The sequence below is a fragment of the Amblyomma maculatum genome, chromosome 1, assembly GCF_055883805.1.
Source record: "Amblyomma maculatum isolate TAMU_Amacu chromosome 1, ASM5588380v1, whole genome shotgun sequence".
NCBI classification, from domain to species: domain Eukaryota; kingdom Metazoa; phylum Arthropoda; class Arachnida; order Ixodida; family Ixodidae; genus Amblyomma; species Amblyomma maculatum.
In genome coordinates this window covers 386,636,221-386,648,255 of record NC_139344.1, presented here as the reverse complement: position 1 = coordinate 386,648,255, position 12,035 = coordinate 386,636,221, and the positions used below count along the sequence as shown (strand labels likewise).

The window sequence follows — 12,035 nt, the reverse complement described above, 5'->3', positions numbered from 1 at the left end:
AGCAGCATCAAAGAAGCTGAGGAGCATTTCCCCTTCATTGAGCAGCAGAAGCTTCTTCGAGTCATCGACTCTACTTATTGTATTGTTCCAATAATGGGTCAATTTTGGCTGTTCAATCTGGCATATGACATGGGGTTTGACAATTTGTGCGGCTTTATAGAGCACCTCTTTTTGGGCGTCTGCGTGGCGAAGCCAAGATTCGCTACACGACGCTTTATTTCATCGCTTAAGGCCGAATTTTATGCAAGTGCACGCGTTGACACTGACAAAGCGTAGGATTAATATTGTGTACTCCGATTATTGTTGCATACAACCAAAAGTTTTGTTGTTGTTTTTAAGAAATGTCACCGTGCTGTTGTGTGTATTGTTCGGTTCTGTTTTTCAAAAAATTGTATACTTTGTTGTCTGCATTGTCTGCTAGGCTCTCGGTTGAAAGCGGCAGTATTGGTAAATAAATGAGGTTCCATAGCGCGCATTAATGAAGGAACAAAACAGAAGTGCCCCCCTGACCCCCCCCCCCCCCCCCCCCCCCCCCCACCAGCACCTGAGCACCCACTAGCCCGAACCCTGACACTTCTATGCCGAATAAAAGACTTCCAGTTACCTTCTGTGTGTGAAGCTGAGACATATTTTCGTAACATGCTCTGTGAATTTGAGAAAACAATCATACTGGTATGGGCCATTCGTGATGTCAAAATAATGGCATGTAGCATCTCTTTACATGCTCATTTGGCATTACAGGTGGTTACCAAGTATATCATTAAGCTTGATTGCAAATGTGCACTTAGGAAAAGCATTAAAGAACGTGTAGTGGCAAAAGTAGTTCCTAATTAGGGAATGCAATATATAGGGGTTATCCGCACTGATTTTTTTTCAAGGGGTGTAAGGGTGCAATGCCACTGCTCCCACCCTGCAATAGGGTGTAAAGGTGATGAAAACACCCCAGTGCATTGGCCCCATAGAAGGGTGTTATGACCAACCGAATCACCATCTTTGAGGGTGTACTGGCCCACTGAAGCCACGTTTTTTCAAGGGTGCATTGGTGTTAGTTATAGACATGCGGAAACACTTAATAAGGTATTTTGTTTTTACAGTGCAGTGACCAGGATTAACTTGGGATTAACTTTGTCGGTTTCAGTAAAGTCGGTTATCAAGATTCTTCTGTAGTTCGTGAATGGTTCTCTAGATTCATGCAATGAGGGTATTCGGCAAATAAATTTAGGTGGTATACACTCTTTTCGCTACTTGTTTTTGCGCCATTGTTTCTGTTCGCGCCGAAGCCCGTTCTACTCTGAGATCCTGGTCGTTTACTTTTTCTTCAATTGGGCGTTTTCCTGCCTGAATATAGAGATTTGTATATGACCGCTAGTTGAAGGCGGAACACTTTTAAAGGTTTCGAGAAATCTCCGCTGCTCACTGGCCCAGCCTAGCAGCCTGATTAAAAGGGAAAAAGAAAGCTAGGTAACATTGGCGCGCCGATTAAAGTCTTCTGCGGAGCGTCTTCATTCTCTGAACAAGTATAGTGCACCTGCAGCTCTCAGATTATAATTTCTGTTCCGTTGACAACCATCGTGCACAGAATTCCTTCACAATCCGTTCTTACAGAATACAAAATTTGAAAACAATTTTTCTAAAAAACCACGGCACGAGGCGAACTGCACGCCATTTCTGCTTTATTTTTATTCACGATGACCCACTGCAATATCTGGAGTTTGCTCTTAATTCATGTATTCTCAACCATGCATAATTGCGTAAGTTACCTGCGCTCATTGGTTTGCAATAAATATCCCAATATTCAAGCTTTTATTGTATAACGATGACACCGACAAATGAAAATATTCTGTTTTTGGGAACTTTCACAATGTGTTTGGCGAATGTGTGTTCGTAAAAAAATTATTTTTATCCATTGACAGCTGCCATCAGCAACGTCAGGAAAGTTTGCCTCAGTGTCAAAAATATTTATTCATTGCGATACTGGCACCAATCAATTTTACGTTTTTTAGGCACTGCATTCCCACGCTGAGTTAAGGCTTTCGTGCAGTGTACAGCTGGACCTCTGCGCGTGGCAACACTAATGTTCACGGCCATATACTAAATTTATTTGCACTAAAACTTGCCAAACAAAATAATTTGCGGAAAGGTTTACAAACTTAAGAGAATTTCAGCTCCGTCCACACCTACCTGTAGCAATTACTATAGGTGATGGCAAAGGGGGGCAATTGAACTCAAGGATTTCGACCTCACATCAACCTCAAAACAAAATTTCATGACTTCAGTCAACCTCAACCTCACCAGTTAACGTTTAGATCTCCTGAGGCCACTTTCCAGGCAGCACTAGCGACCTTACTCAAGCTCACCTGAAACATATTGCGAGGTTGAAGTCGAATGCTCGAGCTCAAATGACTAAAAGATTAGAAAATATGTATAAATCAGTTAGGCAGTGAAAACTGTAATTAAAACTCACCTGTCAAGAACGTTCGGTCAACCACATTGATGGCAGTACTATTAAAAACCACTAATACGGGTAACTCCAAGAGCAAATCTGTCTTCGCATGAGTCTGTGGTGGCTGCGGCTGATTTCGTGCGCTCAAACCACGGTTGAGAGTACCTCAATCGTGGCGCGCGAATGCGCCAGTCACATGATTTTTTTTATATTTCACGCACTTTCTTTAGAGCATGGAAAAGCGATACACGTGAGGCTTTCTTTAACGGAAATAAATACAATGGGGGTTTGAGAAGGTGCTCTTCAATTTATCCAATCACATTTATTGTCCGAAGGCAACAGTTCGTAAGTTAGAAGTTCCTAATTACTAATTAGGTAACTGCAAAATAAAAAAATTGCCTGTGGTGGGACAGATGGCTGGCAGCTGTTTCTCTGGCCAGTGGTTTCTCTGGCCTACCAAAAATTTTGTATTTTTCAAACCCTTGGCTAAAGTTAGCTAGCACACCCTGTATATGTTTTGCCATGATTGGCATGATAGTCTCCAACTCCCGTTGTTGCTGAAGGGTCCTGCCTATACTTTTGTCAGTCTTGATGTGCAACAAAGGCTTAAGCATTCGATGTTCTTGATGGTGATTATAGTGACTTAAATATCTATGCCCTACAGCTTTTACTGTACATAATCGTAGGAAACGGAAATTATTGCATTTTCTTCTTCATTTATTTCTTTTTAATGCGCTATCATCTGAAGCCTCAAATGTAAAAGTGGCATGTACATTGGCAATTTCCACAGATGGTACAAGAGGAAGCCACTTGCTGCCTTCCATGGTTGAATGATGTCAAAGGGGGAAGAGGGAAAGCCTCACGTAAAGGAAAAGACCTCAGCTAGAAGTAAATCTAGCTGTCGGTGTAAATGTGCGGCCGATCCTATGCAAGGATCATCTCACTATAGCTTACTTTCAGCCATGAGAGTTAATAACAGAATAATAACTAACGAACAAAATGCGCAGTAGTAAAAGTGATCCTTCGAAGAAGACTGTCCTGTGAGGACTGAAGGTACATCGTAGAACCGCCAAAAGTTTGAAGCGGGCCGTGCCAACCAGCCTTCCTGAAGAGGCAGCCGAGCCGTGACAATCAGCGCTGGTAATTAGGGCGGATCCCTTGAACTCCGAATCGGAAGGACAGCTCCTCAGAGTAATCCATGGAAACTGCAAAAAGCCTCGCCCTAAACAGCCGACCTCACTGAAAGACAATATCACTCAACTTCAGACTCACGCATAATGTTTTGAACCAATTTTCTTGCCTCAGTCAAAAACCTTTCACCTGTGGCCGACCTCATCTCAAAACCACCTCCCTCAGTCATGTTGAGGTAGTCATCATGAGGTCGAAATCTTACGAGGTTGCTCACTTCAGCAATAACCATTTATCACGACAGTAAGCCCCCAGTGCCGTCAGCCCCTACTTCCCTTGCTCCATGCCTTCCCTTACGACGTAGTACAAATGTCCTGACATAAAGAGAGTTCCTCTCTTTGCCCGCGCATTTTTTTCCAAATAACTGCGTTATTATTTGCTTACACCTGCTAGCTCTAGTCCTGAGACGTAGAGGAAGTGATATTGTAACAGTTGTTACACAGAAAGACTACTGTGGCCGCTGAGCGAGGGCACCGAGACAGCTCAACCGGCGAACGAGGGCACCAGGAACGGTACACACTTGAACGTTATCACTTCGTCTGATTGCGCTCCTTCTTCCTCTACCTCTAATCATCGTGTCACTGCTCCCTACTCTGGAGCATTGCCTCGATGCGATGTTGCCGTCAGACAGAAGAGCTGGGAGAAAAAGCGTTGAAGAGTTGCACCCCGAGTCTGGCATCACGGAGTAGATACATGAAGCCTGAAAGTCAGTCAGGGGTTCGCTCGTAGTATGGCTTCATTCGCACCACATGCACAACGTCGCTGCGCTTGCTGCTGTGCGATGAATGAGCTGGCGAGGCTGGTGCAACTTCATACGCTACGTCGCTGAGGCGACGGACAACAAAGTAAGGGCCGAAGTAGCGGCTCAGTAACTTTTCGAACATCCCGCGGCGACGAACGGGCGTCCAGATCCACACATAGTCTCCCGGATTGTAGCTAACGTAGCGGCATCCAAGGTTGTAGCGGTCAGCATCGATCTGCTGCTGACGGTGAATATGGTGTCTGGCCACTTTCCACGCTTCTTCCACGCGCTGAACATAAGTGTTCGACGTCAAGTTCAGTCTCACTGTCAGGTGGGTCCACGGGATAGCATAGCATCCAGGGGTGTGGTGACCTGGCGACCAAAGACTAATTCAAACGGAGTGAACCGCGCCGTTGTTTGCTGCGCCATATTATACGCGAATGTTGCGTATGGAAGATTCGGTCCCATGTTTTTTGCTCGACATCGACATACATGGAAAGCATGTCGGGAAAGGTCCTGTCGTGGCGTTCCACAAACACATTTGTCTGTGGGTGGTAGGCTCTTGTACGTCTATGGCTGATGTGCGTGAGCTTCAGTACAGCCTGAGTGAAGCGGGCCGTAAATGCAGCTCCACGGTCGGTAATGATAGCTACAGGAGCGCCATGACGCAGGTTGACAGGAAACTGATTAATGTTTCTACAAAGGACCCACTCCCCAGGATTGATGATGAGCTCGACCGACTCCGAGACGCCAAGTTTTTCTCTTCTTTATATTCGTAAAGCGGATAATGGCAGATAGAGGTGGACGAGCGAGCCCGCAAGAAAAGGGCTTTCGTTACGCCCGACAGTCTGTAAGAATTTAAGGTGCTTCCGTTTGGGCTTTGCTCTGCGCCGGCCACGTTTCAACGCATGAGGGACACTGTTCTAGCTGGTCTGAAGTGGCAGCCGTGCTTTGTGTACCTGAACGACGTGGTCATCGTTTCGTCTAGCTTCGAAAAACACTTGCAGCGATTGGGCTCTTCCTTCCTCTACCTCTAATGCACGTGTCAATATGACCGCTATCTTGTACCAAAGCGAAGGAAACACACGAGTTCCTAGGTTAGTCACCTTGGGATGGTATATGCCGTTATCGTCCAGACGCCATTTCTTTAGCAACGCAATGTGTTCACAAAACTTCAATATTTTTGTTTATTTTTTGCAGCCTACTTTTCAACTTAAGGAGACTGCGCTATCAACCCGTGTGAAAGTGTAAGTATTAGAGCATACGTTTTATTAATCGGGGTGCAACTCAGATTTCATCTCGCTGAGTCCGAATCACCTTCAGTGACTACCGCTACCGCGCCTTCATTTCCTCCCTAGCCAGTTTATAGAGAGAGAGAAACGTTTATTCAGAGCAGGCGGGAAATATCCGCCCTAGGCTGCCAGCCTCCTCAGTCCAGGGAGTCGTGAACCCAAGCAATCTCCCAGGCCGGTCCACGAGACTAAGTTGATTGTCCAGGCTAGGGCTTAAGAGCTGGTGCTTCCACCGGTCTTCGGTTAGGTATCTGATGATTATCATAACATATTGTCCTTTGCATCCCCCCACCATAAGATGTAGGACAAGGATGCGGTCGGAGTGGAGTTGAGGGATTAGGGTCCCATCAAGAAAGATTTCCTGATACTAAATTTCACCATTTGTGGGTCTTCCACGAGTTCCGGCTTTAAGCAACGTTAACAAAAAATTTAAAAATCGCGGTATCAAAATACGTTATGACTTTCGCCTCATTAAATATAAGTGTACATCGAAACTTGAAACAGGAACTGTGCCTTCTACTCCTTCATAACTAACTTAAAAATATTTTAAACGTGGATAAAAAGGACAGTGCTAAAGACTTTATCTTGCTTACTGAGCACCCCCTAATTCAAGATGTGTACATCATTGCTAAACTATGCAAAACCATGCCTAAAACAGTTTTAGCTCGTATAACTAGGTTCGAGATTTGCCTAAATCTCTACCAAATTTTCTGTCCAACTTTTATGAAATTATTTTTCCGAGTTCTTTTTCATAGGTCATTCTTTGCAATTACGAAATAGTACTGAATTTTTGATGATTATGATGTGCTGAGAAAAGCCTCCTTTCGCTTTACTGCATAATATTGCTTCCTCTTAAGTGCTTTTTTGCTGACGAGAGCAGCAGATGCAGGAGTGAGGTTCAAAAAGGTTTCCAAGGTTTCCTGGTAGTCAAAACGCCCAGTCCACACTTAAAAAACCCACACACACACACACACACACACACACACACACACACACACACACACACACACACACACACACACACACACACACACACACACACACACACACACACACACACACACACACACACACACACACACACACACACACACACACACACACACACACACACACACACACACACACACACACACACACACACACACACACACACACACACACACACACACACACACACACACACACACACACACACACACACACACACACACACACACACACACGCACGCACACACACACACACACACACACACACACACACACACACACACACAAATACACATACATACATACATACATACATACATACATACATACATACATACATACATACATACATACATACATACATACATACATACATACATACATACATACATACATACATACATACACACATGCATACATACACACATGCATGCATACATACATACATACATACATACATACATACATACATACATACATACATACATACATACATACATACATACATACATACATACATACATACATACATACATACATACCACTAGAAAGCGCGCATACACAGATATTCAGAAGGGATATATTCAGAAGAAGTCGTTTATAAACTCTCATTTTGTTATAGGACTGCCTCGTGACGTTAAGTTCACCTGCAAATGCCCCCTTGGGATACTTCGAGTTTTTTGCAATTTATTGTAAAAGAGGCGCACCATTGGTTTTATATGGCAGTCTTAGGTAATCAGAGTGAGCGTACGAGAATATTTAAAAGAAACATTTTACTATGCAACCGAAGGCGAGACCTTTCCTTTTAAATGTTCATAACGGCATCTTACTGAACCTCCCAGTTCTCTCACAAATGTGCTTTTAATGCAGATAATTTCGGTTAAAATTCTACTATCGTGCGACAGCGATGTTCCTCACGTTTTTCCCTTCTGTCGCCCTAACTTTGCGTTGTTGGCTGGAATGAGACGCACATTGTGACAGATTAAATCTGGCTTTATGGCCAGCTGCACCCCAGGCTCCACCACGAGATCATACGCCTAGTTTCCACGTCCCTCTCATAATCTCAGCCACGTCGCTAAGCGTAGCGCTTTTGTGCTAATGTTTTTGTGCAGCTGTACCAGAAGCAAGGGCGACAAGGTTCTGCTCGGTGTAGTAGCCTGCAGATTAGTGCTCTCACACTAAGGTGCACCCAATTTAATTTCATGGTAGCCTGCTAGTTCTTTTTGGGAGTGTGCTACACACTAGAAAGTTAAACTATTCCCTCTATAATGTTCATAACAGCATCTTGCAATAGACTTCAGCTGCCAACCAATTGTTGCATACAATGTACCCGATCTGTTTTCTATAGCAGCGTGAGCTAATCGACGCGAGCGCTGAATATCCAAAGCAAGATGTTGCTAGCATCAGAATACCAGAAAATTCACATCCGTATCCTCGTCACAGTATCTTACAATAACACATGCAGTCTTTGCCTTAAGAAGTTATGCTCTAGCAAGCTGGTCCTGTTTCGTCTGGACCCAGACAAGAAGACATCCTGCTGTCGTAAAGTTGGCTAACTGGGGCTTCCCTCTCGCATTTTGCTTGTTTACTGGTTTCAAAGAATCTATCAAACCTGCCCTGTATTGACCTTATGCAGACCTAGTCAGCCGCATAAGAAGCGCCGAGTTTGCTTCTAAATGACGCTGTCCTTCTTCCAGAACCCATGCCCACGGCAAACAGACAAATGCGTGGTATTGGCGTACTGCGACCAGGAGCCTTGCGATCTTAGAATATGTGAGTTTGTTTTCATCGACCAATATGCTAATTGAATACGCAAGCGGGCCTCCAAAGAAAGTAGTGCGGAGTAAGAGGAATGGCTGAATTTGCACTTTTTTTGCCAGAACGTACTGGAAATGTTTGAAGTCATGAGCCTATAGTATAATTTTCGATCTGGCTCTACCTCTGGCTTCGTTCTATATGCTATACACTATATAGAGTCCTTCCCGCTTTGTTGAGTAACTTAGCGAGGGTGGTTCTAAGCAGGTAAGGATGCCAAGAAGGGAATTAAGTTGAAAACTACTAATATGTTTATTTATACTTATTATGTGTATTACTCTAAGTGCAACATGGGCATGAAATAGAGCACATCATATTATATTTACATTAGTTACCATGCACAGTTCAAAGCTCTTTTAAAAAGGCTGAGTACACGCGGTCTGCATACACAAAGAAATACAAAAGCTCAGCCTGTAACTCTGGATTCGAGAAATATATATTGTGGAAACATTAGTACTTTTATATTCGGCTCAGAGGTGTGCTGGAAATTTAATAATTCTATAAAGCAGCTCAGACAACATGTTGTCAGGCTGAGATATAAGTATTGCACTTATTGTATTGAGGACGAACCTTGCATCTGAGGGCAGATTGCACTTTGTGAGTAAACACATTCCAGGAAGCTCCAAGCAGTTGCAGGTAGGGAGTTACCACAGTATAAAGAATAAAACTACGATACAGATGGAATCTGCGCAGTCATTAGGCCGGCTACATGGGTAGTTTGTAATGCGGGAATGGATCATATAGCTACAGTTTCAACTTCTATTATCCTCCACAGTTCCGCAAACCAAGGCTACAGGATATCCACAGGAACCCTAGTGAGGCACAAAGGAGTGTCAAAAGTTGTCATGTGTTATTTTAAGTATTACTTCTAAATATCGTCAAGCGCAGCAGTATTAACTGTGAACTTTTTTTTTTTGTTAACTACCCACATTACCGATATTACGAAGGCACAAGATTCTCAGTGTGAGAGAATTTCTAGCGTGTGCGCCCCGGCGCCAAGGGTTGCAGCCACCATGCCGTATGCGGAAAAGTGGCTCCAGATGGCACCACTTGTCCGCGAGGTGGCCGAATGCTCAGCTAACCCCAACGTCACGCTAACCCTGCGTCGTGCTTGAACCACCGTTTCCGTTTTCGATATCTCCCTCTTGAGCTGCCAGCTTTGTTGCAGTTGTACGAAGACGCTATGACCTGACATGATCGCGCCACCATTGGCGGAAAGTTCCACGAGTACTGCTACCGATCGCCAAAAATCCCACCGCCTTTATTTAAGACAACAGAACATGGGTCAGCTGCATGCGTTCCAGCAGTGGAATAATCCAGGCGTAGCACGGATTACACCACTAATTTTTCATTATCCGCATACTCTCATACGATGACTATAATGAAGGGATGAACCTCTCAGCTCTAGTTTAGGCATTATTGTGGCAGTAATTGCTGTCAAGATATTTGAATTCTATATTATCGAGGTATGTTCTCAGAATGACTTCATGAGTGAAGTGAACGCGTAAAGCTTTCTCTTGAAGTTAAAAAGATGAGTGGTGTCTGATGACGCCCAGTTTAAGAAATGCATTGTTTGTGATGTGATTTATATGGCCGCTGTTGGGGAGGGGGGGGGGGGGAGGGGGAGGCCTAATTTTAGTGAAATACACAATGCAATCTTCAAACTATTTTTTTTACGATTGCATACACTGTTTTGTTCGAGAGGTTGTTTCCGTTTCGGTACGCGACTAACATAGCATACTGTTAAATAGCGTACAGCTTGCAAAATGTTATTTTTCTTCTTTTTGCTTTCAGGTGTGGTGAAGGATACTGAAAAAATGAAAATTGTTTTCGAAAATGATGGCGACAAAAATTAGGTATCTTAGCCTGTTGCGTACGAAGATGGAGGAGTAGTGGGGCTTTTTCACGTGCTGTGCAAAACAAAAAATGAAGACAGCATTAAAATATGAAACCTTCAGGTCTCTTGGTTGAAACTCGGGAGGAAGGTAGTAAACGCTCATTACGGCGAACTTTCGTCATCTCGCTTTCAACTGCGTCGCATGTACGCAATTCTACGCGAGTTCAGAGCATCGATGTTATCCCGGCTCGAGAGAAATGGGTACTTTTACTTCAGCTAAATCCTATTCTCTCTAAACATGCGACCTCATCGACTGCCCATTCAGCATCTGCAACCAAACGAAAGTCATCTATATATCTTTAGCATGCTCTAATGTCTAACTATTGGCATGTTTCATTGAGAGAACGATCACCTCTAACAAGGGAAACACTACAGAGCAGTGCCAAAAATTTGTACGTCAAGACATATATGCCATCGATATGTAAATATATTGTCTCACCAAATCACACATACAGTGAAGTTAAACACAACTTCAACAGAGCCAAAAATTTCATGCATTACATGTACAACCATTGCCTGTTGTGCCTTTGATTACATTCTTCATCACTTCCGACGCGATTCCAGTGTCCTCCGACAGAAACATAGCTATTGCAAGCTTCTTTTGCACATTATCTTTTTTCATTCATCACAATGACAGCCGATTTCATTATCCAACATCCTGAAATCATGACAGCCGAGATCATGTACATAGTAGAAGGCATCATAGTGCGCAAACACAGGCTCAAAGGGGCAAACATAACTGAAGTTGTACTAGCTCTCACCACCTACGTGTCCCTTACCTTACTCTGTTCTCTGCGCCTTTCCGTTGCGTCAAAGCCATTCATGCTAAAGAACCCCAGATGATAAAATTTCTAGTTTTCTACTTCGGCATCCTTTATAGAAGATGGCGCTTTGGGACGCTTTGGGATGTAAACCAAATTCGACCAAACCCTAGAAATCGGCAAACCCATGGCCGCAATCGTATGTACTCCAGGGGCCGCAAAGAAAAGACCGAACACTGACCTCGGACCGTATAAAGTCCACTTCCGGTAATCTGAAGTCCTCACTCATGAACGAGGAGACATCCCGTTTTCCCTACACACAAGAACCTTCTGCGGGTGCAGGCGACGACCTCTCATAAACTTCAGCGAACGTATAGACACCTGTTATTAATACTCCGTTACTACTTTACACAATACTAAAATACAGTGACATATACAAGGCACATATTGACGGCTCACGTAAGTGGTACTCCCAAGTGACCCAAACATTCCTCCAATCACCTCTATTCGGCAGCTGCGCTGCTCAGGTCGCAACAGGGTGATAAACTTGCTTCGAGGGACAAGCCAAAGCCACGGCAGTCAACGCTGGAGCCCTGGACTAAATTCCCCGCTCGTTTTCGGCAAGCTTTCCATTCGTGCGGATTAGTTATCTGACCTGTACAACGCCCTGTGAAAGGATTCAATTCGGGTCCAGTATCTTGGCATTTCAACACACACGTGCTTGGCTTTATTACTAATAAGGACTATAGCATTGAAATGTGTTCTTTTTTTTACTGTAAAGCACATCGGGTTTCTGTTAATAACAGGGAAATAAAGGTGGTTACTAGACCACTAGAAAAACGGGGTTGTAAAAAGATATGCTGTTTGTTTTTCTCAAAACATCAAGGAATGAGATTACGTCACATAT

The 12,035-nt window shown here is 43.8% G+C and overlaps 1 long non-coding RNA gene across 1 annotated transcript; it reads left to right on the top strand.

Annotated features, from left to right (window-relative positions):
- The first annotated feature begins 5,554 nt into the window (after positions 1 to 5,554).
- Positions 5,555 to 10,416, top strand: LOC146208443 (uncharacterized). Its single transcript, XR_014703387.1, has 3 exons — positions 5,555 to 5,620; positions 8,353 to 8,428; positions 10,265 to 10,416. It is a non-coding gene; the product is annotated as an uncharacterized LOC146208443 (long non-coding RNA).
- The last annotated feature ends 1,619 nt before the right edge of the window (positions 10,417 to 12,035 follow it).